Below are 27851 nucleotides of genomic sequence, written 5' to 3'. Positions count from 1 at the left end.
TACAATTCAGGGTCAGAAAGATGAGGTGTGGTAAAGCTGGGAGAGAGGAGCTTAGCAGAGTGGAGTGGTCACATAGCATGAGTCAACAGTTTCTTTTTACAAACTTTTAAAACGGCAAAGCAGTGTGACTCCATAGTTTAAGAAGCAACCCACTTGTAAAATCACTACATGTGAAAACAAAGCAGCCTGAAATGTGATTAGTTTCCCTGCTCTCCAGCAACCACATTCCCAACAATTTTCACTATGTCTATACTCCTCAACTGCACTGTGACTTACCCATTTTGGCACTGTTCATCTCTAACAGTAGATGAAGATGTTAGCCTTTGCACACACAAATGCACACAGCCTTTCTCTCTTTCTCTAATGCTTGCAATATACTTTATCAATTTGGAATTAAGTATAGATCTACAATGTTTTTCCTGAACACACATTATTTGCTCAATGAACAAACATGTTACTCTGCTTACATCTGTTCTCTTTTTTTGTAATGTGTGGTTTATGCATGTGTACATATTTTTTCTGTACACACAAATATGTATGGGCACACACTGTATATGTGCATGCATGTGAAGGCCAGAGGTTGATGATGTTTGGGTTTCTTCTGCAATTTTATCTTATTTTATTTATTTTATGTGTATGAGTGCTTTTCCTGCATGTATATAAGTGAACCCATGTCATACAATGCCCACAGAGGCCAGAAGGTAGTCTTGAATCCCCTAGAACTGGGGTTACAGATGGTTGTTAGCTGCTATGTGGATGCTGGGAACCAAACCCAGGTCCTCTGGAAAAGCAACCAGTGCTCCCTGCCTGATGAATCATCTCTCCAGGCCCTCCACCTTATTTTATGAGGCGTGGTCTCTCACTGAACCTGGAGCTTACTGATATGGCTAAACTAGTTGCCAGCAATCCCCAAAGAGTCTACTTCTCTACTTCCCCAGCACTACATTTATAGATGTGTGCTATTAAATTGGTCTTTTTAAATGGGCGGTGATGTCCTGAACTCAGGTCCTCAGGCCTGGATAGCAAGGATTTACCAACTTAGCCAACTCCCTAACCCCCAACATCCATTTTCTTATTCAGCTTATTTACAAACACAGTAATTGACTGATTTCTTTATTTGATTCTTGGGGTATCTAATCATTGACCCTTGCTTAAAGCATGGTTTCTCAAACTGTGAGTCATGAGCCCATATGTACTGAATGTGGCGATGGGAGGGCTCACAAAAGTTTAGCATCAGTGAAAGTTTTCTGAAAACACAATCAAAACTTAACAACCAAACAAGGAATGAATCCAAGATACTTCTGCCAGTGCTTGCCTGTGTTCTGTCCCATGAATTCACTGCAGTATGGGCTTTGAGTTCATTCACACGTGCTTTGTACTACACATGTGGTCATGCCACATGGTGCCAACAAATGCTGCCTGAAACATCTTGGTTGACAGTAGAGACTATTGGACATTATAAGTTGCAATGTTTATGTTGTACATATATAGTTGTCTGTTCTTATTGAAGTATAATGGTTTAGTTATAGTTAACAAAGTCTTTAAATATTTTCCTACCCTCAGTCCTCAGCATGTAAGTAACAAATTAGTACACCTTTGGATCATACTGTTGGAACACTTGATTTTTAAAAATTACTGATTACTGGGTATTGGTCGCATGCCTTTCATCCCAGGAGGTAGACACAGTAGATCTCTCTGAATCTGAGGACAGCCTGATCTACACAGTGAGTTCCAAGCTACTCAGGGCTACAGTGTGAGACTGTCTAAAATCAAAACAAAACAGAAAATTATTATTTTAGTTACTAGCTTATTTCATGAAAAGAATCATTAGCGAATTTTGCTTCAGATTAGGACAGAATTTTCAACTGTTGTGAATTGGTTATTTTTTACTACATGTTTATGCCAATTGATGATCTAATCATTGATGATTATAAAATCAAAATATCAATCAACTATGAAAAACATTGAGACTGCTCTATGCCCTGCAGTATCAATAGTCAGAAAAATAAACAAGCACATTCATATCATTAGCATGCAAATTTTTCTTAATGTATAATAAATTGTAAATTAGATGTATACCAAAGAATAATTTTCAAACAAACTTATTTGTTATTTATTTATTTTTGTATTATCAGTAAATGTTTGATTTGTATGTCTGGTTTATGTACCTAAGTATCTGAGATTGTTTAAAATGTTGGGGAATGAGGGAGTCATGAGCGAAAAATGAAAAAAGCTCAAGTAGCCCTGCTCTAAAGTCTGCCTCTTAGTGCAGTTCCCTCACCCTGGTTAATCTATTAGGTTTTCTCATCAATATTCATGGAGTTCCTTTTTCTGGTTTTATCTCAGGTAACTTCCAAGCCTGCTACATAGTAACTCCTCCAGTATCTCCTTTTTAGCCATCTCAAGAATTACCGTCTCCTTCCTCCACTGTCACATCTATTATCTTACAACCCCCACTTACGTAGTTGAAGTATATCTACTAGTAATCTCTGGATAAAAGTGTGAGTTTTGGGACTGGAGAGATGGCTCAGTGGTTAAGAGCACTGGCTACTTTTGCAGAGGATCTGGATTCAATTCCAAGCACCCACATGGCAGCTAACAACCATCTGTAACTCCAGTTCCAGGAGATCTGACACCCTCTTCTGACCTCCTTAGACACTGCAATCACATCATGCACTTGTACACACAGGCAGGCAAAACATTCATAAACATAACATTATAATAATAATGTGTTTTAAAGATGTGACTTTAGAAATCTTCTTTCCTATAACTTTGAATTGTCATTTTACTCTTTTTTGCATTGTAATGTTGCACTGTAGAGGTTTAATGTGCTATATTTATCTCCGGTGTGTCAAAATTCCATCTTTATTGACTTTGGTCTGATTATTCAGTAATTATGCTACATAAGTGGTCTTTCAATCATGAAAATATATTCTTCAGAGGGCTGGAGAGCTGGCTCAGCAGTTAAGACTATTAGCTGCTCTTGCATCCAGGCTTGGTATCCAGCACCCACATGGCAGCTAACAACCACCTGTAACTCCAGTTCCAGGAAATCTGACACCCTCTTCTGACTTCCATGGGCATTGCACTACATGAGTCCACTTAGACACTGTAAAGCACTCATACACATAAAATATAAATAAAGAAAGCATATTCTTCAATTTGAAGAAATCTTACTGTATTCCTTACAGCAAACTTCTTTTGTTCTTTCTTTCTAGAATGCCTGTTCACTTATAGGTTAGACTTTATTTTGGTGACCTCAAAAAATGTTCAACATTTTCCTATGTTAATATCTTCCTATTTTGTTCTTTTTTTACTGGACATTCTCAACTTTTCATTAAGATTTTGACTGCTATATGTTAAGAACATTTTATTTTTCTCACATTGCCCATTTTTGCATTGCAGTCTGTTAATTCATTGATGAACCTTCAAAAATACTCACTGTAGGCGAGAGATATGGCTCGGTAATGGAAGCATTTACCATGCAAGCATGAGGACCTGAGTTCAAGTCTCTAGAATCCACATCAATCTGGCACAGCAGCATGTGTCTATAATCTCAGCCCAGTGAGATGAGAGGCAGAAAAAAGAAAATACCCATAAGTTCCCAAGCCACCCAGGCTGGGCTGTACAGCAGCCAACCACAGGGAGACCCTGTGTCAAAAAAAGTGGAAGCTGAGGACTGACATTTGTTGTTGTCTTTGGACCTACACATGTGCACTGTGTCATGTGCACACTCACATTCATACACATGAATCTTCACACACACACACACACACACACACACACACAAATGTTGTTCTTTTCATTGCCCAGATTCCTGTGAGTTCTGTTGTTTGGTTTGTTTCTTTATTCTCTGATGACTTGAGTCTCTCTGTTCATTTTTAAGCACCAAAACGTTGATGGAAAAGCACGTTAGTGCCACTGTGAACTGTGAACTGATGAGTTCGGAAGCACAGAAGAGTGACAGAGTTTTCACCACACGATCCAACCACTATTAGCTGCAGCACTGTCCCTGGTTAATTTTTATGAATGATGATCCTTCGCATCTCCCTCTGCCGCCAGCATCTGGGGTTGAACACAGATAGAGCTGGTTGGGGTGGAGAGAGGTAGTCTTGATCTTTAAACCACCAAGAATTACCCTTGATTCGGAAATTCCCAGGTCCCACACCTCCCAATTCTCATCTGTTCCTAGTATGCCTGAGCGCTCTCTATGGTTTCTATTCTATGCTGATTTTATTTTTTTAAATTTCTATTGCTATTTTAACTCAAGTGTTTCCACTTGCAGAGCTACTATAGAGGAAGACATGGCCACGCCACCCTTCACTCAGCATCTTTAGAGCCGTCTATTTGCTCTCTTTTCTTTCTCAAACCAGCTTGAGCAGTCCCACAGCAGCGAACAAAGAAAACTTTACATCTGCTTTTGTATCCTGAGGCAATATAGTATCATTAAAAGCCCAGGATTTGGAACTAGAAAGGTATGTGCTTGAACATGATCCGTCTGATGTTAAACAATTTTACTGGATTCCAATGCCTTCATTATTAAATTAAACTAACTTCTCTGAGATTCTTCTTTGTCACCTGCAACAATAGGGGGATAACATCATTTCCAAATATAAAGTAATAATTACATGCATTGTTACATGTAAATTGTGCAGCACATAAAATCTTTCTTTGAAATCTCAATATGTCTTTTTTGCAGGTAGAATTGAAAGAAACAAAAATAAACCTATGAAAACTGTAACTGAAGCAAGATTTACATGGTCAGGTCAATGTACAATAAGATATACACTCTAGCCTTCTACTCCAACTCTTAAAAATGGAGGTAATGATATTATTGCTATAATTTAGATATTAGAAAGATGAACTGTGTGTGAAGTGTTTCCGTACAAAAACATGGTAACTAAAGAAAAAAAAAAGCAAAAGAAAAGTCAGTCACTCCAGTTAGTCATAACCAATTACTTGACAAGGAATCTGGAAATATAGAATGTTTATCACAAGGCACGAAGAATTCACCCACCCAAAATCTGGTGGCATATTCTGACTCGCCTATAATTGTTTAAAGTAAAAACAAGCAACTTGGCAATTAAAACAGTATCTTCAGTAACAAATCTCTGGCTATTACAGTTTAGAATGGCTCTTCTGAGCTAAACATCCCCTTCTCTAACCTCACGGCTCAAATTCGGGATCCATCAGCTAGATGGAGTTGATAAAACAATAATAATAATAATAACAATAATAATTACTCTGTATATATTAAATGTCTTTTGTTCAGTGAAGTTCATTCATCTTCTCCACATTAATATCAGTTAAAATTGGCTTTTGTCTTATTCTTAAAAAGACATTTAATTTCTGTCTAAAGTGAGAACAGTCTAGAAGGCATCCTTTTAAGCATGCCTTTCCCCTTTCAGTACCATCCCTCTAGGGCCTGGCAGAAATATTAAATTCCTTCTAAGACAAAATTATGATAACTTGAGGCTTAAAAATGTTTTACTTCTCCTACTAAGTATTTAATATTTTTTCTGGAATGTTACAACCAGATTCTTCCCAAAAAGTACATAAAGAGTCAGTGAAAGAATCTAAAAATACCTCAGATGATCCTTTATTTTTTTGCTTATTGCTCTCGAAATTATTTCCCCAAATCTTTTCAAGACCTATGAGAGTCAACTAATTCATTAATGTGCACTGATTCTATATTGTTCTCAATGTTAGTGGCTAAAAGCAAGATTTTCCACTTGACATCTGAGCATGTTGATTCATTACAGTGCATCTTCCCTGTCATGTCAGAGATGATTTATTCCTTCATAATCCCAACCAAAGAGAACAGAGCCAACAGCCTGCGAAGTCCAAGTTTATTTATACCACAGAGCAGTGATTTCCTGTTGGGCTTGGTAGTCTCATCCCTGAATAATGGGCAATGAGTGAAGTGTGCTAAATATATGGAATAAAGTCCTCAGTTTGGGAATGAGGGTCCTTTGAAATTATGCCCAAATGAATCATGATCTTAGTCCATTTGGTCTTCTGAAGTTTCCAGTGAGCACCAGTGCTCATAAAAATATTTCACTGTCAAGAGGCCACTTCGCTCCCAATGTAATTGGAATTCCTAAAACACAGAATCTAAGCAAAAGGCATACTGGGTGGCAAGGAAGGTCAGCTGATTCATCAATAGTGAGACACAAAGGTCTGTGCGCTTCAGTTGGTCAGTAAGTGTGTCTGCTTCGTCCCAGGTTAACAATGGAGCCCTCTGAAACAGATTCCATATTGCATAGAGGAATCTTCTCAAATACACAAAAAGCGTTGGTTCTTATCTTTCCAGTGCCTCATTTGTACAGGGATTCATTCTATCATTCAAGAGACAGTAAATGACTACTGTGCCAAGTCAGAGTTCTGAGGGGGAGGTCAAACCGCACCCTCCTCTTGAGTATCCCATCAGGATGGTAAGTTGGCAGAACAAATGAACTATGCCTCCTGGGCTTCCTATGAGTTCCTTTAGACAGAGCATCTTCCACAGGGAACAGCAGCAAGACTGAGCTAGTGCTGAGTGACAGGCATTAGAAATGACAGTGCAGTGTTTGGGCATGAGAAGTATTAAAGGCTGGAGGGACAGTGATGCTTAAATTTTTTTTAACTGTTATTAGTTGGGCAAGGTCCTTTGTATAGATGAAGTCAGAAATAGAGCCTGTTCCCCAAAGACCTTATGGTGGGAAAATGGATTCTATGACTTCTATTATGGCTTGAATTTGTGGCAGGCTTCTGTTTGGGCGCTTGATCTCCATCTTGTGACACCATTTTGAGGACTCTTGAAACTTCAGAATATGGGGATGTAGGTCACTAGGGGTTAGCCTTTGATAGGTATTAGCCCAGACTCTAGTTCTGGCCACTCTTCCCACTCTGTAGGCTGCCATCTTGTTGAGGAGTCTGTGCTTGCTCCTGCCACCATAAACTCTACCATGCCTTCTACACCATGATGGCCTGAAATCATAAGCCAAAATAAACCTTTCCTCCCTTAAAATTTTCCTATCAAATTTTGGAAACAGTAATGCAAAAGCAACCAATACAGTCTCGCTGGTGTCTCCTTGCCTTTTTACTTTGTTTTAAATGCCATGTTCCTGGTGAAAAGATTGTCCCTCCAGTCCTTGTATATGAAAACAGCAGACTTTTATGGGAGGGTCTCTGTTTTCAGACAGCTTGCATTCTATTGCTAGGATAAAAACAGCAAATACCTGAAGAGCAACAGATCTGACTATGAATAAGGGCCCAAACTATAACACAGAGATATCAGTCATTTGGTTTCATTGCTGTATCCCTGGTATACTGAGTACTGCCAGTTTCACTGTGGGTGGCTTATGAATATACTTGAGGGAGTGAATGATTTCACAGAAAATATACTGCAATCAAAACCAGAAAGTGAAATGCTAAGGTTTTATACTATGATCTCATTTGTATAACATGCCTCAAATAGAAAGATTATAGAAATTCCAAGCCAATTAGTGACTGTCAGAGGTTAGGAATGGGGGAAGCTAGAGATGGTTATGAATTTATGAGGATATTACAAGGATCCTGGTGATGGAGGCATCTGTGTGCTGTTTGTGATGTTATACAAATTTACTAAGGTGGCAAAGTCGTGGAGAACTAAGCACTCATGCACGCGTTCATGCAAAGTGAGTAATATCTGCGCAAGGTTGATGGCATACACGCATGATAATATTCTGTGTCTTATAATTGGGTAAAATATTATGATTAAGGAAAATTAGGTGAAGTCTTCCTCAGCGCTGTTCCTTAAAATTATATAGGCACCTACAGTTGTCTCAAAATGAAAAGTTTAGACAGAAATAGCAAATGGAAGCTGAACGCAGTAGTGCACGCACTTGGGAGGCAGAGGCAGGAGCTCCACATCGTGCCCGTTACAGAGCAAGCTCCAACCCAGCCTGAGCTACGTCAGATCCTCTCTCAAAAAATTTAAATGAAAGTAAAATAACAGCAAAGAAGGTTGAAAAAGGCTTGAAAAATGGGAGAAGGGTTCATGAAGAGGTGAACCTTGGAAGAACGACACGACACACTTTGGGTAAGGGGTGAGGAAGTGCGTGGACAGTGTGATGAGGGGATTGGAAAGCAGACTTTTGATACTCCTAAAGGAATAGCCACGTATTTCAGCACCGGAGCGGCAGCAGCATGCCTCCATTATATGGTGGCGTGTGGCATGGTTTTTAATAAAACGTTGAGTTTTGAAGCCTGCCCTCCTCTCTGCTAGTGACTGCCTACACTCTCATCTGTGTACGCAGAATCCTCAGAGTGTCACAGGACATGATACTTGTGGCACAGATAAATGGAATAAGTTACTCTGTGCAGGAGCCCGTGCTCAGATTAAGACAGATAGTATTTAACCAGTATGGATTCCTTTCCCCTCCTCTTGGACATGGTCCTACAGGTAAACCAGAGGTTCTTAGGTCCAAGTCAAGGCATGTTATTACATAGTTTTGGTATGTTGAGTGTTGGGTAGACTACAGGAGGGGACAGTGCAGGAGGAGTGGCTTGTTAGCCCTCAGCCCTTAGCCACAGCAGAAGCCCAGTGTGCAGACATTATGTGACTCCGAGGGAGATGGAGAGTGTGCTCAGACTCTGGAAAGGAAAGTGTTCCTAGTCCTGCTAGAAGAGACAGAGCAAGTTCTCAGAACAGCCTGTAAACAGATGTCACTGCCTTTTGTTTTTACCACCTCTCCTAATGCCGGACAAGGTGAGGCCATGTCGCCAGGCAGTGGTGACCCAGCGCTGCCAAGAAGAGTCAGAGCTGCATTCCTTGAGCCCTGAGCTCAGTAAGCCAGGATGGGCACTGCCAGGGACACCAGCTGGCTTCCTAAGGATAACCCTCCTCAGCTCTAGTAGCAGCAGCCGCTGCAAGAGCAAAACAGAAAACTTTAGAAATAAAATGTTTGCTCACATACCAACAATTTTCTTAAATCTACATCGAAAATTAGTACCAATTTGGAGACAGATGAAAGATCTAAAATAATAACTTCTAGGGAATGTTTCTCCCTCATTTCCTCTAATTTCAAAATTCAAAATGATTACCATTTTAAAATCTCAGTCTGTGTGTACGTATGCAAGTGAGTGTGTTTCAGGGTGTCTGTATGTGTGTGTTTTGCCATAGTGTCTATTAGTACATTTCTGCTCTTTTCCTCCAAAGGAAAACAGATTGGAGAGACTAAACTCTAGGCTGACAATATATAGTTTTGTAAATACAACATGGAACGATACAAGCGTTTACCAACAGGCATTAGCTGTAACAATATGAATTCCGCGGCTGAGCAGTATAAGGCATATTTACAGGAATGCTTTACATCCTGCTTCTGATGTTGGAGGGTCATGTTCCGAGATGTACACACTGAAACCCAAGGAGCTGATCACGAGCCAGAGAGGCATCTAAAGTGACTTCTCCAAATTTCTGCCACTTTTAGGTAATAAAAACCTAACACTCTGGACTCTAAACACAATCTCTGTCCAAATGGACTGTTAGTATGAGATCTAGTCAAAAACATCAGGCTGGGAAAATAAGTCAACATTTTTTGTTCTGGTGATAGTTTTGTTTTCCTTGTATATTTCTGTTTGTTTTCTGTTCTGCCTGCTATTGATACATCAGGCGTCCAATCATGAAAAACAATGTCCATGTCACTAAAATGGCCTCCAGGCATGCAGTATATCTACATTGGGGTTAAACATCTGTGTGGAGATGTGACAGCACACCCTATAAAAGGTATTATTGAGTAATACAGACTTTCTGTAATAACCAAACAGTAAAGAATATAGCTTTTTAAAGGTCTCCCTGTGGCTGATCTCATGACTCAAAGATAAGACACTGTGCTGCGAGCTAAGTAATAAAATCTAGTGGATACTCTGGGCTAGCTTGTGACAAATCATATCAAAGTATTATTAAAGAAAGAACTTGAGACCCAAGACTATTATTGATTCTTGACAGAATTTCTTATAAATAAAGTGTTGCAATCAGGTCCCGGACTTGCCAAGGTCCTGGTAGGATTCTTCCTATTATAGTGGAGCCTGCAAAATAGTAATGCTCTGCTCCGTTAGTGAGAGCCAAAAAAGTCTCAGCGCACAGCACCACAAGGATGGGTCACGGTCAGCAGACAGCCAATAAGAACACAATTTCCAAAGGCCTTTGAAGACACTCTTTGCCCATCCCTTTTTGAAATGGGTAAAGCTGCCCGTGAGCTTCACGCAGTGGTTTGTGCCCTGACTGTGTTCAGGGATGAATCTGTGACCCTTTACAGCACTAAGAACACACCTCCATTAGTGTCCATATTCTTGCAGCGAAGAGCCTGATACAGTCAACTGAAATGACAGGGTGATAAATATAAAACCACTATCATCAATAAGACCAGAATGTAAAAGCACTTAGTTTCAGCCTAAGTAACTCGCAGAAAGTTTGGTTTCAAGAACCAGCGCGTCATCCATCACAACTCTACCTTCTGTTGACAAAGTAATTGTAAGATATCTGGAATGGAGGCTCGATACAAGCTGACATTTCTGAAAGGAGGAATTGTGTGCCGTACTTACTCATTAAATGTATTTTTCCTCTACTAAAGATGTTTCCTTTTTTAGTTTATGTATGAATAACTTTAACTAAAGTTCCCTTGACACTCTGACTTTGCTCTGAATAGCACCTATGTTCATTAACATAAAACCTGAAAGAAAATAATTTTAATGTAGTTTTTTTAACACTTCAAAAGCCTCTAACAAATTGATCGAGCACAATTATGCATTCTAAAGGGAATTATAAAGAGATCACAGAAGGTTGAAAAGTTCTAGGTAAAAAAATAAAAGGGAAAAACTTTGGGGTGAAAAAGAAAATAGACGGTTACTGTGAAACTTAGATACACATTGAATAAAAGCAAACTTCGAATGTTGAAGGGTTTTTTAAAACTAATTTCCTATGAATAAAATGTTCCCAGAGAAGAATAAACAAGAATGCACAGCCGGATAAGGTTTGCATAACTTGACAGATGAGGAACACTTTACACAATGCATGCACTTTGGAGTCAACTCTGAGTTTGAATTCTGCTCTTCCTCTCAAGTATTTGCATGGCGATGAACAAGTTACTTTTTTCAGAGACTCAGTCACCTTTCTTCTTTAAGTCCCAGTGAATATGAGCGTTTCATAATACAATCATTTTATATTGGAACAGGTCACCGTACATGGACCAGGCTCTCCAAAAGTCACAATTTCCCTGCCTCAGACACCTAGGTGCTGGGATGACAGTTGAACACTACATACTGGGCTTCATATGCAATTTAAAAATCTCTGTCCATGCTTCTTGTATACAAGGCATTTTGAAATCATATTCTTCTAATCTACATCTCAAACAAATCATGAGAACATTTGTTCCCGTTTTTCTTAAATTTCATGAAATTGGGGTAGAAGGAGAGGAAATTAGTTGCTCTCCTTAAAGTCCCAGTGCAGGAATGATAAACTTTCTCCTGAGGTGTGAGATGGACTCAGACTTATCTCTGCTCTTCCTCTACCTCAGTTCACTGGCAAATGAAGAATCCTGGACTATCTTTGCTTTGTGTCTCCTTTCTTGGCTTTGTGATCTGGCTAAATCCTGACCGCCTCCCCAGAACTTTTGGACAGACTTCCAGCTGGAGTGCCACTCTTCTGGAGACACATTATTTGACTCAATATCTATTGAACTGTAAATTCCTGAAGGGCAAGAGCTGTCTCCTCTTTGTCCCTGTAGTGCCTAGCACTGATGGTCTTTGGTCTTTGCTGATGGTGAACACTCAAAAAAAAAAAAAATCTACATTAAGTGTTTGTCCATTTGGAACCTTACAAAACTAAGGTAAGGGATAGAGCCCCAAACTTGAAGTAAAATTCCTAAGCGGCTGAACCAGGCCCCTAGCCCTTCTACATTTTGCATATATAGTCCCTGTGACCACCATGCAGAGTCACTGAAATCAAAGCAGTCAATCAAACCCATTTACTGAGCCCCAAAGAGTTGTAAGTAAGGGCTATACAGGAGAAGTAAAAAGCCATATACCAACCTTTAAGAAACTCACTATCTCACTAAGAAAATATACATGAGGGGAACTGTGAAAAACACGCCACCACCATATGTAGGTCATAAATCTTAGATTGCCAGGCAATAAACCTCAGCGGATGTATTCCCTGTTGCCCCGAGCCATTGTATAGAAGTTATAGCACAAAGCGTGTATCAGTAAAACTATATTGGACCTGTTGCACCACATGAGGCTTGATTTATACTGATGTAGCAAGACCAGGCATCCAGAACAAATATCCTCTTTTGTTCCCTCTACAGCCTTTCCTAGAGGTGAAGGATGTGAACGTTGACGACATCAGCCACACTCGGCCTTTCAATTGTCTTCTACCTGTTACACCCTTAGGTGAGTCACTTCAACTCTTCCTGTCATATTTCCTTATCCATAAAGTAAAAACAATAATAGGATCTTCCTTTATAGCATCTTAAGGGATGGGAGATTAAATGAGAAATCAAGTCAAGAACTTAATCTAATACCCAGCACACAGTGAGCACCTAATACTCAGTGCTTATCATCAGTTGTGTCATGGGTGCAACACATCTTGCAAGGACGTTGTTCACTATGTTTATTAACTCCATGGCAAACCTCTTCCTCGCAAACTGATACACTTACCCTTTTGTGTGCTGGTTGGATATTCCCTTTGCTCTAAATTATAAAAGCGAACAGAGGGAAGCTGCAAGAAAATAAAGGAAAAATGGGAAGAGGGGCCAAAGGATGGTGTCTAGAGTGACTCTTACCTAGAAATTCCAGAACTAGAGAGTTGTGGGGGCATCATGAAGAATGGAATCATCCACTTAGGATGATGGCTTGTAATGTAGGCAATTGCACACTTCAGGCTGGTGTTAGTCTTCCAATGATTGGCCCAAATTTACATGCATACATACATACTTCCAGAAACTTCATCATATGTTTTCTAATCTCTGGTTAGAATTTTGAAAACCAAGGCTCTGGGAATGTACATGAGTTGTCTAAGATGAGACAGCGACCAGTATTAGATTTTGTCTCACTGTCAACTTCTTGAAGACCCCCTTCTCTCTATGAAACCGTTCTCAAAGGGAGAAAGTTGCTTTCCCAAGCATCACATGTACTCTCAACCTTTCACTCTGTACACAGGTTGGAACCACCAGTAAATTTCAATTGGAATTTAAAAAGGAACTAGATTTAACCAGATCTGGCCTGTATATCAGTCACACCAAATAACCTCCACCTCTTAACCTTGAAACTTTCTCTACTCCAATGCAAATTTTAAAAGGCAAAAATTAAACATTCTTTCGCTGCTTAGACACGCTATTGCTGGCCTTCGGCATCGGTAGTCGGTTCCCTGGAGCGCCCGAACCCATTTATTTTCCATCTGTTTCTTGCCCTCCTAAAGCAATTTTATTGCACCCCAGAAGGCTTTGCTTCTCTCAATTAGAGAGGGGAGAAGCACTCAAAGATATCCAGGAGGCACCAGAGACTTTGCAGGTAGGAAGGGAGGATAAACAGGTTCATGAACCCAGGAACATATCTGATCCTTAGACACTTAGACACGCATTGGCTTGGCTGAAGCTAGCCGGGGGGAGATTACTCTTCAAGAAGACCTGTGCCTAGGAGGCTGTTTTGTGAGGAGAAAACTAGCTGACTTTGCTCCACAGCGAGTAAAGATGAGGATACTAAGGTTAAAAAAAAAGAAAAAAGGAGAAAAAAAGAAAACACATTGGTGGAGTGAGGAATTTCCATGTATTTGATAATATGTAAGGAAGGATTGGGATGACAGGGTGCTCTGAGGGCTTGGCAGATCACTTTGTCCTCAGACGATGTCCTTGGGCTTGCCTCTATGCAGTAAAGACATTGAAAACTCATGATTTTATACTATCAACATAGATGCTGGCTGCTCTTGGGAAAAGACTCCCCTGTGAGAAAGGAAAGTGATTGCCCAGAGGTTTAAGGGTTCCTTTTAGGATGTAATTAGGACAACCTGGGAAAACAAACCTGAAGGCCTGGAATCTGCAGGGGTGGGGAGATGCAGTGTGGGGTAAAGGAGACACGGTTCATGGCTTTTCAGGTATCTGGAAACAGTGCTCAGTCATGAAGCCCTCTGAGTCCAAATAGTTAGAGAAAGCCAATTACTCCACCTATTAGGGATTTAATGTGGCACCAATAAGTCAAAACCAGTTTAACAACTACGAATTATAGTTGACGTAAAATGTTTGAATTTGGGCTAATAACATATACTAAGTTATAGACAGATGAGATTTAAAATGACTAAGGTAAGAAATTGGGTTCATAATGGACACATTAATAGACCACTAAACTGACTTTAAAGGTTCTGGCAGGCACAGTCAAGACACCAAATATATAACAACCCCATTCATCTTGAGCTTCCTCATTGTGTCACCTAATAGCATTTCAAACACTGTTAACACACTGATAAATGGTTATTATATATTACCCATGCACGCTGCCTTTCCAATTAAAAGACAAGAGCGAGCCTATGCTACTCTGTTTTGTTGGGTCATCTTTCTCTATTCTTGATGCAGAAATACTGAGTTTTCTTTCTGCAGATTGTTTGAAGAGCCCTGAGCACTTTCCTAATTATGGGGATATATTGGAAATCTTTGATAGCAAGAATGATCATGGCTTTCACAGAAAAAATACACAGGATAGCTTCAGAAAATAGCCATCTGTAGCAGTTTTTGCGGGGGAAGGGGTAGCCAGTATCTTAGAGGTCAGGATTAAATCTGTAGTCCCACCTCTGTTAGGCTGAGGACCATCATTCATTGAATCACCAAATACTTTTTGGAGCAAGTACTTTAAGACACAGGAGGCACTGAGAATATGGCGGGGAAGAAAAAAATACATGATTTGCGGGCTCATAAGTTTCAGTGGTTTATGGAAGACTAGCTATTAAGCAAAGAGCAAACAATATAGTTAACTACAAATACTTTACCATGTGAGATCTTCAGAAGAGAGAAAATACTTCTCCGAAGAATGACAAATATGAATCATAGATAAAATCTATTCATTTAGGACTGGGGTGATGGCTCAGTCAATGAAATGGTTACCCACGCAAGCATGAGGACCCAAGTTTGATCCCTAGAACTTACATTAAAAGCTGGGCATGGTGTCATGTGCTTGTAACTCTAGCTCTGCCAAGTCTAACTAGTGAGTTTCAGGCCAGTGAGATTATGTTTCAAAACACAAGGTATATTATACCTGAGGAACAACACCCAGGGTTGACCTCTGGCTTCCACGTGTAATGCATTTGTACACACACATGGACCTGCACATGCATGCATCCGCACAACACACACACGTTTTCATTTAAAGGATTTCTTTCTTCACAGGGATATGTACAAAGTGTCTGAAGCGGAAAAGGATTCTCCTTTGCGTTCAGAGAGACCGCTTCATAGAGCAATGTAAGTATTTAGAGCTTCTTTCTAAGAGCACTGGGAGATCACCGCAGAGATGTAAAAAGCAGATAAACCAGGAGGTCAAATCTGGATTTTTAAATACTTACAGCAGTTTGGGGAGTGGTTTTGAAGAATTAAGAAAGGCAGTTACATGTGAGACTAGGAAGCAGTTTGTTAATCCATATGTGAGGTGAGGACTGGTCAAGAAAGAGCAAGGGGCTGGAGAGATGGCTCAGCAATAAGAGCACTGGCTGCTCTGCAGAGGCCCTGGGTTCAATTCCCAGCACCAACATGATGGCTAACAAGCATCAGTAACTCCAGTTCCAAGGGATCTGACACCCTCTTCTGGCCACCACAGGCATTGCACAACATGGGTGCATTAGACACATGCAGGCAATACACCCATGCACAAAGCGTGGGTGTATTTATGCACATAAAATAAAAAATATAAATAAATAATAAATAAATAAGAGCAAGGTGCAGACATCAGGAATAAGGGACACAGTAAGAATTCAAGATCCATTGTGTAAACAGAATTGGTAAGACCTGTGACCAGAGGGATATAGTGATGGAAGACCATGTCACTGACTGCTGCTGGAGTACTGACATGAGAAACTATGTGAACCAAGGAAGCATTTTACCATTTGAATATATATAACAGAGGAAGCCATAATAACTTTCTATGTGAAGTATATTAATTCCTTATCTATAGTATTAGCTGAATTTTCTGAAGCCCCATTGATATAGAACTTAGACAAGTAAGAGACAGAACTTCCATGATAGCTAGAAGAGATGTAACAAAATCAATGAGATACAACTGTGAAAAGTTCCTTAAACTTTGCATCAGCACCAGGAAGATGACTCAGTGGCTAGAGACACTTGCTACTGAGCTTGATGATCTAAGTTTGGTTTCCCAGACCCACACAGTGGCAGGAAAGAGCTGACTCCTGCAAGTTGCCTCTGACTTTCATAAACATGCTGTGGCATGTGCTTGCTCATGACACATAAAGTCTTCATGAAGACAAAATATTTGGGCCTGGAGAGGTGGCTTAGTGGTTAAGAGCACTGAGTGCTCTTGCAGAGGACTTAGGTTGGGTTCCAGCACCCACATGGAAGCTAACAACTGTCAGTAGCTCCAGCTCCAGGAGATCCAATGTCTTCTTCTGGCCTCTATGAATATTGCACAACATGGATGAACTTACATACATGCAGGCAATATGCTCACACACATAAAATAAATATTTTAACATTTTTAAGAAGACTACATACTTGCTCTTTCTTTAAACATGATATACTGACTTTTCTCATATAGTACTTACAAGTTTATAAAATACATAAAACAATAGGCAGAAATAAGTGAATAACCACCAGGTAGGAGGAGACCTTCATAAGAATATAGAAAATAAAAATACTGAATTTTCAGGCTGGGCGTGGTGGTACATGCCTTTAATCCCAGCACTTGGGAGGCAGAGACAGGTGATTCTCAGTGAGTTCAAGGCCAGCCTGGTCTACATAGTGAGTTCCAGGACAGCTGGGGCTACAGGGTGACCCTGTCTCAAAAAGACCAAAAACAAACAAAAAAAGTATTGAATTTTCAATGTGAAAAATCGTGTGGGAAACAGTAAGTGTTCACTGTTTGGATTGTATTTGACTGAGAAAGACACTTTAGACACTTTTTTTATTTTTCTTCTATGCTATCACTGCTTTGATTTCTTCTTTGCCTCTGTCCTTTTAGCCACCTACCTTCATTATCTTGTATATCTCCTTTGGCACTCTTTTTTTTTCTGACAATTACTAATTTAGAGTTTCAAGAATTATGAGATGGGGCTGGAGAGATGATTCAGCTGTTAAGAGCATTGACTGCTCTTGCAGAAGACCTGGATTCAAATCCCAGCACCCACATGGAGCCTAACAACTGTCTGTAACTCCAATTCCAGGGTATCTGACACCTTCTTCTGTCCTCTGCAAGGCATTGCATGACACGGGTACACTTGCATACATGCATGCAATACACACATATAAAATAAAAATCAAGCCCCCCCCAATAATAATATATAATATGAGAAAAGGTACCCTGGACTTAGGTGGGAGTTTCTCAAAGGTCAACAAATACACAAAGGTAGACTAAAAGAAACCTCTGAGTTTTTATTTCAGTATCACTAGACTATGCTCTAAAAACCTTAGAGACTTAAATCCATGTATCATTTGATCTTAGCACAATATCTAGGAAAACTAACTTAAAGTTTCCATAGTGAATGGTTAGAGTGATTGTTTAAACAGAAATCACTGAAGTCTTGGGAATTATGGGATCTCTATAACACGGACAAATGTAAGGGCAGTGGAAAGGCAATTCACAGGAAATGGCAAAGATTTCCCTTTACTTTTCTATCAGAAGGCCCTTGGAATCATCAGGGTAAATTCTTTTTGTTTTCATGTTAGTTCACACAGAAAGATCATGACATCTCTTTCCTTTGGCTTTTAATTTAGTTTGGTATCTTTGCTACTATATAAATAATCATATAAGGAATTGAAATAGAAAATAAAACTTGAACCTTGGTCCCTAGCAATGAAATACATCAAATCAGTTTCCAGTTTATGTGATTTCTGCTCTGCTACCTCTGTGTAAAACACACACACACACACACACACACACACACACACACACACACACACACAGAGCAAAATAGGAAGCATGCATTCAAGTAAACATCTTCATATTTTTACAGTTATGAAAATGTTTATACAATTTTCATAGTAGGTATTGGAGACATGGCTTGGTGGACAAAGCACTTGCTTTGAAAATGTAAGAGAGTTCAGATTCCCAGAATCCATGTAAAAGTATGGTAGATACAACAGTTTGTAATCCCAGCACTTAGAAGAAAGAGACAGGAGATCACTGAGGCAAGCTGGCTAGCTAGACTATTGGTATTATTGAGTTCTGGGTTCAGCAAGAGACCCTGCCTTAGTAAATGGATTGATCAAAGAAGATTCCCAATGTCAGCCTTTGGCCTCCATATAAAACAGCACATGTATGCATGTTTATCTGAACATATGTGTACCCACACATGTGCTGTGAGCATACATACATACATTACACAGGTAAATAGTAGTAATAATAATGCTTCGAGGTAGTTATTTTAATGATTGTATTAACAATTCTATGATTTGAAGGTAGTGATATGCATTCTTATCTGCATTTCAAAATATGTATCAAAATGGCAATGAAAATATATCAAAGGGAATATATTGATATTAATTCACTTGTTTGCATATCCATTTACTCTACTAATATTTACTGAATGCAAACTATGTGTTGGGAATATTTTTATAGTCTTCTGGATTTCATTTCAGTTCTTGGAGTGATTGTGATCTGATGAGATGAGAGAATTCTCCCTGGGGAACTTGAGAGACATTCGTTCCTAGGGTCTGCAGCATGAAGACCAGGGCTGGGCTTTGGTACACGGTTTGGGACGATGAAAGGAAGAGCATTCTCTGAATCAGCTGACTGTTGATTCCTTTATTACTCACTCAAGTCCAGAGTAGCACTTGCCTCCAACCCAATTAAGTTGTCGAGAGCTGATTTCTAGACAAAGTATTAGATATTCTTCCGAAGACCCTTAAGGAGGCATTGGGATTAGGGAGAAGATGCCAGAGCTAGAGCTAAGTCTAAAGCAACATGGATGGAGTTCAGGTGGGCTGAACAGATAGTCGGAGGCTGACACAGCAACAAAGTAATCACACTGACCTCAGAGCAAATGCTCTTTTCTTTGTTGGGAGGTCTATATGCCTATTCCTGACCACATACAGCATAGAAAAGGCTGACCGAGCCGCATAGCCTGCTAGTGGCCCTGCAAAGAAGAGGAGAGCTTGTTTGTTAAGTCACATACAGGAGTGACCAGGGAGTTCTGCCACCATGTGTGCTAATCGTATCATTCTCATTGATCAGTATTAATAACTACTTGGCCAGTAGCTTGAAAGAAGGTTCTCAAAATAAACAAACACAGCCCCAGGGAAATGGAGCTAACGTAAGTAACAGAAGCACACCTAAACAAAGAAACCTTACTGATACCCTAGGAGATATTCAAGAATATATTATATCTCTAAACACAATTACAGCATTCTAAAAAAGGAAGTAATCAGGAAAGAAGACAGACTTTTCCTAAATTTAAATTTCTAAAAGGTAAAAACTAACCCAAGAAAAGAATCCAGGAGTGGTTGAACATAGTTGAAAATGAGTTTGAATGATCTGACGATTGGCCTTTATCAATGGTACATCTAGAATAAACTAAAACATTTCATTACAGCCCTTACAGAAAGGAAGGTAATACAATCAAATAGATGACAGAAGAAAATTTGTCTGATCTAAATGCATAACTGACTATGGAAATTGACATCCTAGATGCATCTTCATGAAATTCAGTAGCAGTGAGAATTCGGAAGAAGTGCTGCAAAGAAAACACTGTCTACCAAAGATCAAAACTCAGATTGGCTTCATGCTTTTTAATCAGAAGTGAAAACAGCAGGCAATGTTAGACCTGTAGCCAAGCAATCAGTTTTGTTGGCAAACTCACATAAACTTTCTTTAACAATAATAACAAATAAATTGCTTCAGGATCTAGTCCAGCCAAACAAAACAAGAATCTTAAAAAAAAAAAAAGCATAAGAGCTAGAATTAAAGTACAGTGCAGTAACATAGGACAATGCAAAGAAGGGTGATTGTCCAGTAGACTTAACGAGCAATAGATAAAATTCATGCATGTTCTATAAAGGATGTCTTTAATAAGCAAGCCAAATGTATGATAAATTGCATAATTCTGAAAATAAAAGTTCTCTATGGTAAGATAAAATTGACTACCTCAATAAGAAAATAAAGACATTTAGCAACTGTTAAGAATAAGCACAGGTGGCTAGGCATGGTGGCACAAGCTCCCCCTAACTAGAAGCCTTTAAGAGGGAACTGACACTGATTCTAGCCACTCCAACAGCTATCAAAGTGCCTGAAAACAAATCCCGAGTCATCACTCTTGAGTCCAGCCTTGGCAGACAAGAGAAAAATGAGGAGGAACCCAATAGAGGGATGCTTTTGGAAGCTCTTGTCAAGAAATTGCAACAGACTCTGATACGAACATTTGAAATTTACCCAGTTCTGACTTTTTCCTGGTTTCCTGTCTAGAACTTGTAATGCTAATTACTCTTGCCTTTACTTCTCCTTCACATCTCCTTTTCAGCAGTCAAGGACTTTCTTTCCACCCTACACATAAGAATTATGCAAGGGAGTCTTTTAGATAGACCCACTGAAGGGGTACTCTAATTGTCTCGCCCTGCATCCCTGTGCAGGATGGAAGACGCCAGAGTGGTCTGTGACCCAATTCCCTCTTCAGAGGATGGTGTGATAAGAATAGGAGGTAGGAATTGGCTAGGCAGTTAGGGTAAAAAGACCCCAAAGAAAAGTAGCCAGTTTTTTGGCTAAAAGTCAAAATGTCCTTGGGCCTCTTAGCAACATACTCTGTTCCAAAGGCCAAAAATGTCAAAAGTATTTGAGAGCTTTTATCTAATCCCTAAAAGATTACCTCTTCAGAGGGGGGAATGTCAGCGTAGCAAAAAAAAACCATTAAAAAAAAAAGAAGAAAGAAAGAATGAATACATGATGTCAGAAAAAAAGCGATAGGGAGATATGGGAAGAGTTGGAGGGGGAGGGAATGGGCATGGATTTGATCAAAACACTTTATATGCATGTATAAAATTCTCAATACATTTTTAAGTAATAAAATAAAATAAAACATACAGTATATTAAAAAAAAAAGAATAAGCAAAGGTGACTAGGCACACGCCTTTAGCCCTCAAGAGGCAGAGTCAAGCAGATCTCTGTGAGTTCGAGGCCAGCCTGATTGTATGTAGCAAGTTCCAGGCCAGCTGGGGCTGTCAGAGCTGCAGACAGTTGTGAATATCACCCTACATAAAACTACAAACTTAAACATTTTATTTTGTAAAATTTTTGTAAAATGATTGCACAGTTTTCATGTGTGAATTTTGTGATAATGTCATTCAGTAACATCAAAAGGTTGAACACACCTGTAGGATTCTGGTTGACACATGCTTCACTGTGGATCTGATCACTTAGTTTTGCCAAATATAATATTTCATTGCAATGAGATTACATACAAATTTATTTTCAATTTGTAACAACTTATAGACAGAGCAGGGAAGACAATTACAATTACAGAGCTTGAAAAATTAATAATATAGTTAATAGCATTTGGAATCTGGCGAAATAGGTGGAAAAGTAGGGGGGGATGTAGGTTTGTGAAGTTTCTCACTTTGCCTACTTCAGCTTCAACAAAACTTTCCAGTAATTTATTAAGTACCTCATGAAAATTTCCTGATGAGACAAAGGACCAGAGAAATAAGACACTCAAAAATCTATTAAAATATTCTGTGTAATGGATAAAGAATAAATAGAAAACTAAATACATTGTTTAGTTATTAATGTAACTGCTAGAAATAGTAATAACATAAGTAATGAAACTGAGAAATAATGTGCTGCTGAAATACTAATATTTTTATTGTTTGGCATACACAGATGTAATCTAGTCAATGAATTGATGAATAGACATATGAATTTATCATTTTGAACTTATGTAGCAGGATTTGGTGTTGAACCTCATTACAGCCTTGTCGTATTTCTCATTTTCATCAGATACTCGGGAAAATAACTCTGAGTTATCAGAGATAAAGGGACTCAACTGTCATTGGAGTTAGAGTCCAATTTTTGTGAAAGTATGCCCATGGCTTTATGTGACTAGTAGCCTGACTTTAATTCCTTGGAGAACCCAAAACTGACAGAATATGCATTCCTTAAGAAAGGGGGACCAAAAGAAAACTATCTTAACCACAGTGACTGCAGGAGTTCTCAAAATAAAGTACTCTCGGGTACCCTCAAAGCACAGTGAAGACCATGTATTCCATCACTGTATGAGGAGGGGGCGGTGACTATGGAGAAGTGTTCATGCATGTGTTTATGCGTGTGCATACAGATGTCAGAGGACAACTTTGGGTGTCATTCTTCAGGAGTCATATAATCCACCTTGTTTTTTAAGACAAGGTATCTTAAATTTGTCTAGGCTGGCTGGCTAGTGGCCCCAGGGATCCACCTGTTTCTACCTCCCTAGCACTGAGATAACAAGCGAGGGCTACTATGCCTGGTTTTCCATGTGGATGCTGAGAATTGAAATCAGGACCTCAGTCTTGTAAAGTGAGTACTTTGCCAACAGTCATGTCCAAGCCCCTAACTAGTTGTGATTTTTTGATAATGTACTCTATATATGAGAGCAGGAAGATGGGTCAGAATCTTTCAAAGTTAAGGCATACTTCCTGTACTTTAGGGACTTGCCTTTGGCTAGTCTGCTTTTTAGCCAAACACATTCAGCCAATTTTTGAGAAAAGAGCTCATTTGAACCATTAACTATATTTAATCAAATTCCCTTTTGCTCCAACCTTAACAAACTCAATGTTGTTTTACAGCAAATCCAAATTTCCTGTTAAGGTACTTTTCTTAATATTTGGTGAAGAAATAGATAAGATTAGATGAAATTAAACAGATTATGCGCTCAGGTGCTCATGGCATAATGTACAAGGCAGCTAGAGATGCTTGGTGCCGAGGTCATCCTTTGTGGCATCATTGCCAGTGAAACAAAACACCAGACAGACAAGAGGACTTCTTGTGTTTTCCTTAATAATTGTGTAGCATCTCACAATTGCCTTCACTCTCCAAGTCTCATTATCCTCATGGAAATAGCAAAGATCATTAGATATAACCTGTCTACCTCACACATGTGCTATGGTAATTACATAAACTCATTGTTAAAAGTCCTACGTAAATGTCATCTGGTATTACACTGACCATCCCACCATTACCGGTAGATTTTCAACTCTGCTATTTGACTTGTCCTCTCTTTGGCTCGCCTCTAGCACTGAGCACAGTGATGAGAGGATGTCAGAAGGTTGTAATCCCTTATTGCTTTTCCTGCTCCCAGATCCAAGAGGATCTTGAGCTCCATACCAGTGAGACAGAATTTTGATTTCTTCACTAAACTGTAACATAGAGCTCCAAATTGGAGTCTTTGAGGTGGGCTACTTCCAGTTAGACACACTGGCTCCTTTCTCCACTCTTTATTTCCAGGTAAAGTCCTTCATCCCTAATATTTCTATACATCTCTTTCTCTAGTCAGTGGCTACAATATTTTTGTATCATATTGATGCTCTGGCCCTTTGTCTCATACCTGTCTTCATGCATCACCAGTAAATCATCACTGGATGCCTGGTAAATTACTGGGCACCCTTTCATGTGAAGCATTTGAGGTGTCAATGAATGATTGGTATGTCCAACAAACAGCACTTTTTAGGAGCTATGACAATGAACAGGAAATATAGCTTTTGTCACAGGCAGATCTCCAACCATACTGAGAATGCTTCTCCAACATGCGATCCTTCTCAGTCATTTGAGATCATGAATGCTATAACAGTTGATTTTCTATGTCTTTTTCTAGGAAATAAATTTAAAATGACAATAAAAAGAAGTTAGTGTCCTATCACTTTTATTAGGTTGTGATGGGTTGTCAAATGCTGAAGACAGATAGCATGGAAGGGTAAAACATATTTCAGGCTAATTGAGGAACAACTTGTATACCAAATCTTTACTTGAATTGGTTTGTTTTGTACAATTTAATTTTTTAAAATAATCTATGGAGCAAAAAAAATGTTGTTTTCATTTTCCAAGTGCAGCATGTCATAATTTTAATACAAGCATGAAAACTCAAGTTTAAATACCCAGAACCCACTTTAAAAAGGCAGATATGGCTGTACATGCCTGTAACCAAACCCAGCACTGTGGGAGCACACAGGAGGATCCTGACTGTTCACAGGCCAGGCAGCCTCAGCAAAATGGCAGGCTTCCAGTTCAGTGAGAAACCCTGTCTCAAAACAGTAAAGCCTGGAGTGATAGACAGCTGATGCCCTGTTCTGACCTGTGTGCCTGTGCACAGGAACATGCACCTGTACATTCACATGTATGCAACACACACACATGTTTTAGATGCTATATATCTAGTGAGCATAACTACCAGAGGCCTCTGGGACGCAGTCCATAGTGGTCTTCTGTACCTATGTCCATACTTCAGTGAGCCTATCCACTTCTGAAGCTATAGATATTTCCTCCATACTTTGCATTTCCTATTTACATTCTCTCCAACTAGTCCACTGGCCATATGTCCAAATACTACTTAGTTTCATAAAATATTTCTTAAGTCAAACTTAACATTTAAAAACCAATGGAATTCCTCATTCCTCCCACCAACTGCTCCTCTCACTCACTCCCCTGACCTGTACAGGACTTCAACACTCATGCAGAGGCACCTTTTAAAATACCAAATTTGGGCTAGAGAGATGGCTCAGTGGTTAAGAGCACTGACTGCTCCTGCAGAGGACTCAGGTTCAATTCCCAACACCCATATGGCAGCTAACAACCATCTGTAATGCTAGTTCTAGGGGATCTGATGCCCTCTCCTGATCTCCACGGGCACTGCACGACACGGGTACACTTACATATATGCTGGTAATACACTCATACATATAGAATAAAAATAATAAAAAAATAAAATACCAGATTTATCCTTTGCCTCCTCTCTTCCTCTCATTTCCCATAGTTTATCTACCAGCATATTCTGTCAGAGGCACATTGAAATGCTTTCCAAATTGGACCATTTCTTGCAACAGATGCACATATTAGCCCAATACAACCATCATCACCTTTACCTGATAGTAGTTGTAGCCTCCTAGAGGCTTGCTGGCTTCCATTACCACTCTACAGTTGACATTGCAAGGGCTGCATTTAAAAATAGTCATCAGAGTAATGTTTTCCAAAGCCTTACTGAGTCACATCAACTAAAGCCCACAACTTCTGTGAAAGCCTGCAAGGCTCTATGTGACCTGGCAGCTGCCCATCTTTCTGTTCCACTCTACCCACCAATCTGCCCATCACTCAGATCCACTCTACCTCAAGCCTCTGACCTCTCCTGAGCCACTTTTGCCCCTCACTCTACATTTACTGTTTCCTGAGCCTAGCCTAGAGTAATTATTCTGGTTTGCCTAGAACCGAATTTATGTCAGCTGATCTGCTGTTTCATTTGATCTAGCATTGTAAGTCCTTGATTCCAATTTCCTTAAAATAAATGGGATAAATGCATAGCCATTCACTTTGGGCACCATTTTGTGTCATAGCATATGAGAACATGTATAATGAACTGAACTTTCACTTGAACTCGTGATCAAATATGAAAATGATGTAGAACAATCTGCCACTCCAAGTCTTCGATGCAGTGTCACTAAGACTCACTTTCTTAAGAAAGTGTGCAGGGGTCTTCTATGTACACGGCTAGGGGAAGCTCACCCCTCGGCCTCTGATGGTGATGGTGGAAGCACATGATGCTCTTAACCTTTGCCAAGAATGGTGTTTTGGATTGTCAGCCAATGAAATGCATGAAGTCACCTTTTAAGATTAAAGTCACTGAGAAATGAGAAACTATTCAGAAAATGAGACTGAGTAGTCCTTTTAAAAAGCTCATGAAATATGCTGAACATAGAGTTGGTTATAATTTATTGTTAACCTACAACTATTTATATACTTAATTTTGATATAACATTAATGTTTGAAATAAGTATTTCAATGTCTAATGCTTTTTAGCAATGAGTGAAAATAAAGTATGATGCAAGTCTGGTCAATTGGCTGTGGATAAAGCACTTGCTGTCCAAGCATGAGGATTGAAGCTTGGATCCCCAGAACCCATGTAAAAGCCAGGCAGTGTGGTGGCTGCCTCTAACTCCAGAATTTGGGAGGGAGAGGTGGACGATTCCCTGGAGCAAACTAGTTAGCCAGCCTTACCAGAATTGCTGGGCTCTGGGCTCAGCAAGAGACCCTGCCTCAATAAGTCAAGTGGAAGGTGATGGAGAAAGACACATGATATCTTCCATATGGATGCATCACATGTGGATGTGCCGCCACATGTGCTGCCACAGATATGTAAACATGCATATACAAATGCATGCTATGCTGGATAGCTTAACTGTCAACTTGACACACCTGGGTTGAGGGAGCCTCAATTGGGGAATTTCCTCCATAGGACTGGCCTGTGGCCATGTCTGTGGGGCATCTTCTTGATTGTTGAGTGATGTGGGAGGGCCCAGCCCACTGTGGGTGGTGCCACCCCTGGGCAGGTGGGCCTGTGTTGCATAAGAAAGCAGGCTGAGCAGGGGCCAGGAGAGCAAGCCAGTAAGCAGTGTTCCTCTGGTCTGTGCTCCAGCTCCTGTCTCCAGGTTCTTGCCCTGAGTTCCTACCTTGGGCTCCTTGGGAGATATAAGCTAAATAAATCCTTTCTTCCCCAAGTTGGTAGTGGTCAGAGTATTTTGTCACAGCAATGGAGAAACAAACTGGAACACACACGTCCCACACATGCACATGCCCCACCAAATGCATAGCACATAAAGGTGAAAATGCTCACTTTTCTTCTCTCTTACAGATGTCTATGCTTAACTTCCTCATGAGGCTTTTCAAAATTTTCTTTGGGGACCATAAGTAACCTCACTGACATGTGAACATCAGAAGATCCAAATGTACTGATGGATCCCTGTCTATTTCACATGTTCATGGTTATTTTAAAGCCTGACCCCCAAACAGATAATTGAACAGATGCAGATGCAGAATATGTATTTACAAATTGCTCTGTAAACCAAAACTTTCCACTTAGATCAAAGGATTACCGTATAAGTTGTGTTTGTTTTCATTGCAAGTTTTGTTTTTACATGAATGGAAAGTCAAGCAGTAGTCAACGTGCTGGGTTAATTAACAGAATCAATGTCAGTTTCTTATATATGTCAGGTAGAAAATCAGTTAATTCTCATAATGGTTCAATTTTATCATGTAATTCATTGACTGAAAAAAATCTTTGGAAGTTCATTCTGTTATAAAATGAAACATTTGAAATGATTGTGAAGATTATTATATAATCAGTGAAGGAAAACATTAAGCCACAGTTATTTGCTACATTTACAAAAATAAAAACTTAGAGAAACACAACATCCTGGTAAAAATATAACTCTTACCGAATCAAAACTCTGATGGAATGAGCATTTAATTAGAATTTATGTGATAAATACATAAGACATGAATACGTCCAAATAGATTGAGCTGTTTATCAAAAAAACAAAAAATAGGAGCTGTAATTCTAACACACTTGAAACACACACACACACACACACACACACACACACACACTATAGCCGAATGAAATGTGATGGTGCTGATGTTGAATACAAGAAAAATATCTTCAACATAGTGATTTA

The sequence above is a fragment of the Nannospalax galili genome, unplaced genomic scaffold (assembly GCF_000622305.1).
Source record: "Nannospalax galili isolate Female #2095 unplaced genomic scaffold, S.galili_v1.0 scaffold153, whole genome shotgun sequence".
Lineage (NCBI taxonomy): Eukaryota > Metazoa > Chordata > Mammalia > Rodentia > Spalacidae > Nannospalax > Nannospalax galili.
Note: the sequence above shows the minus strand (reverse complement) of the source record.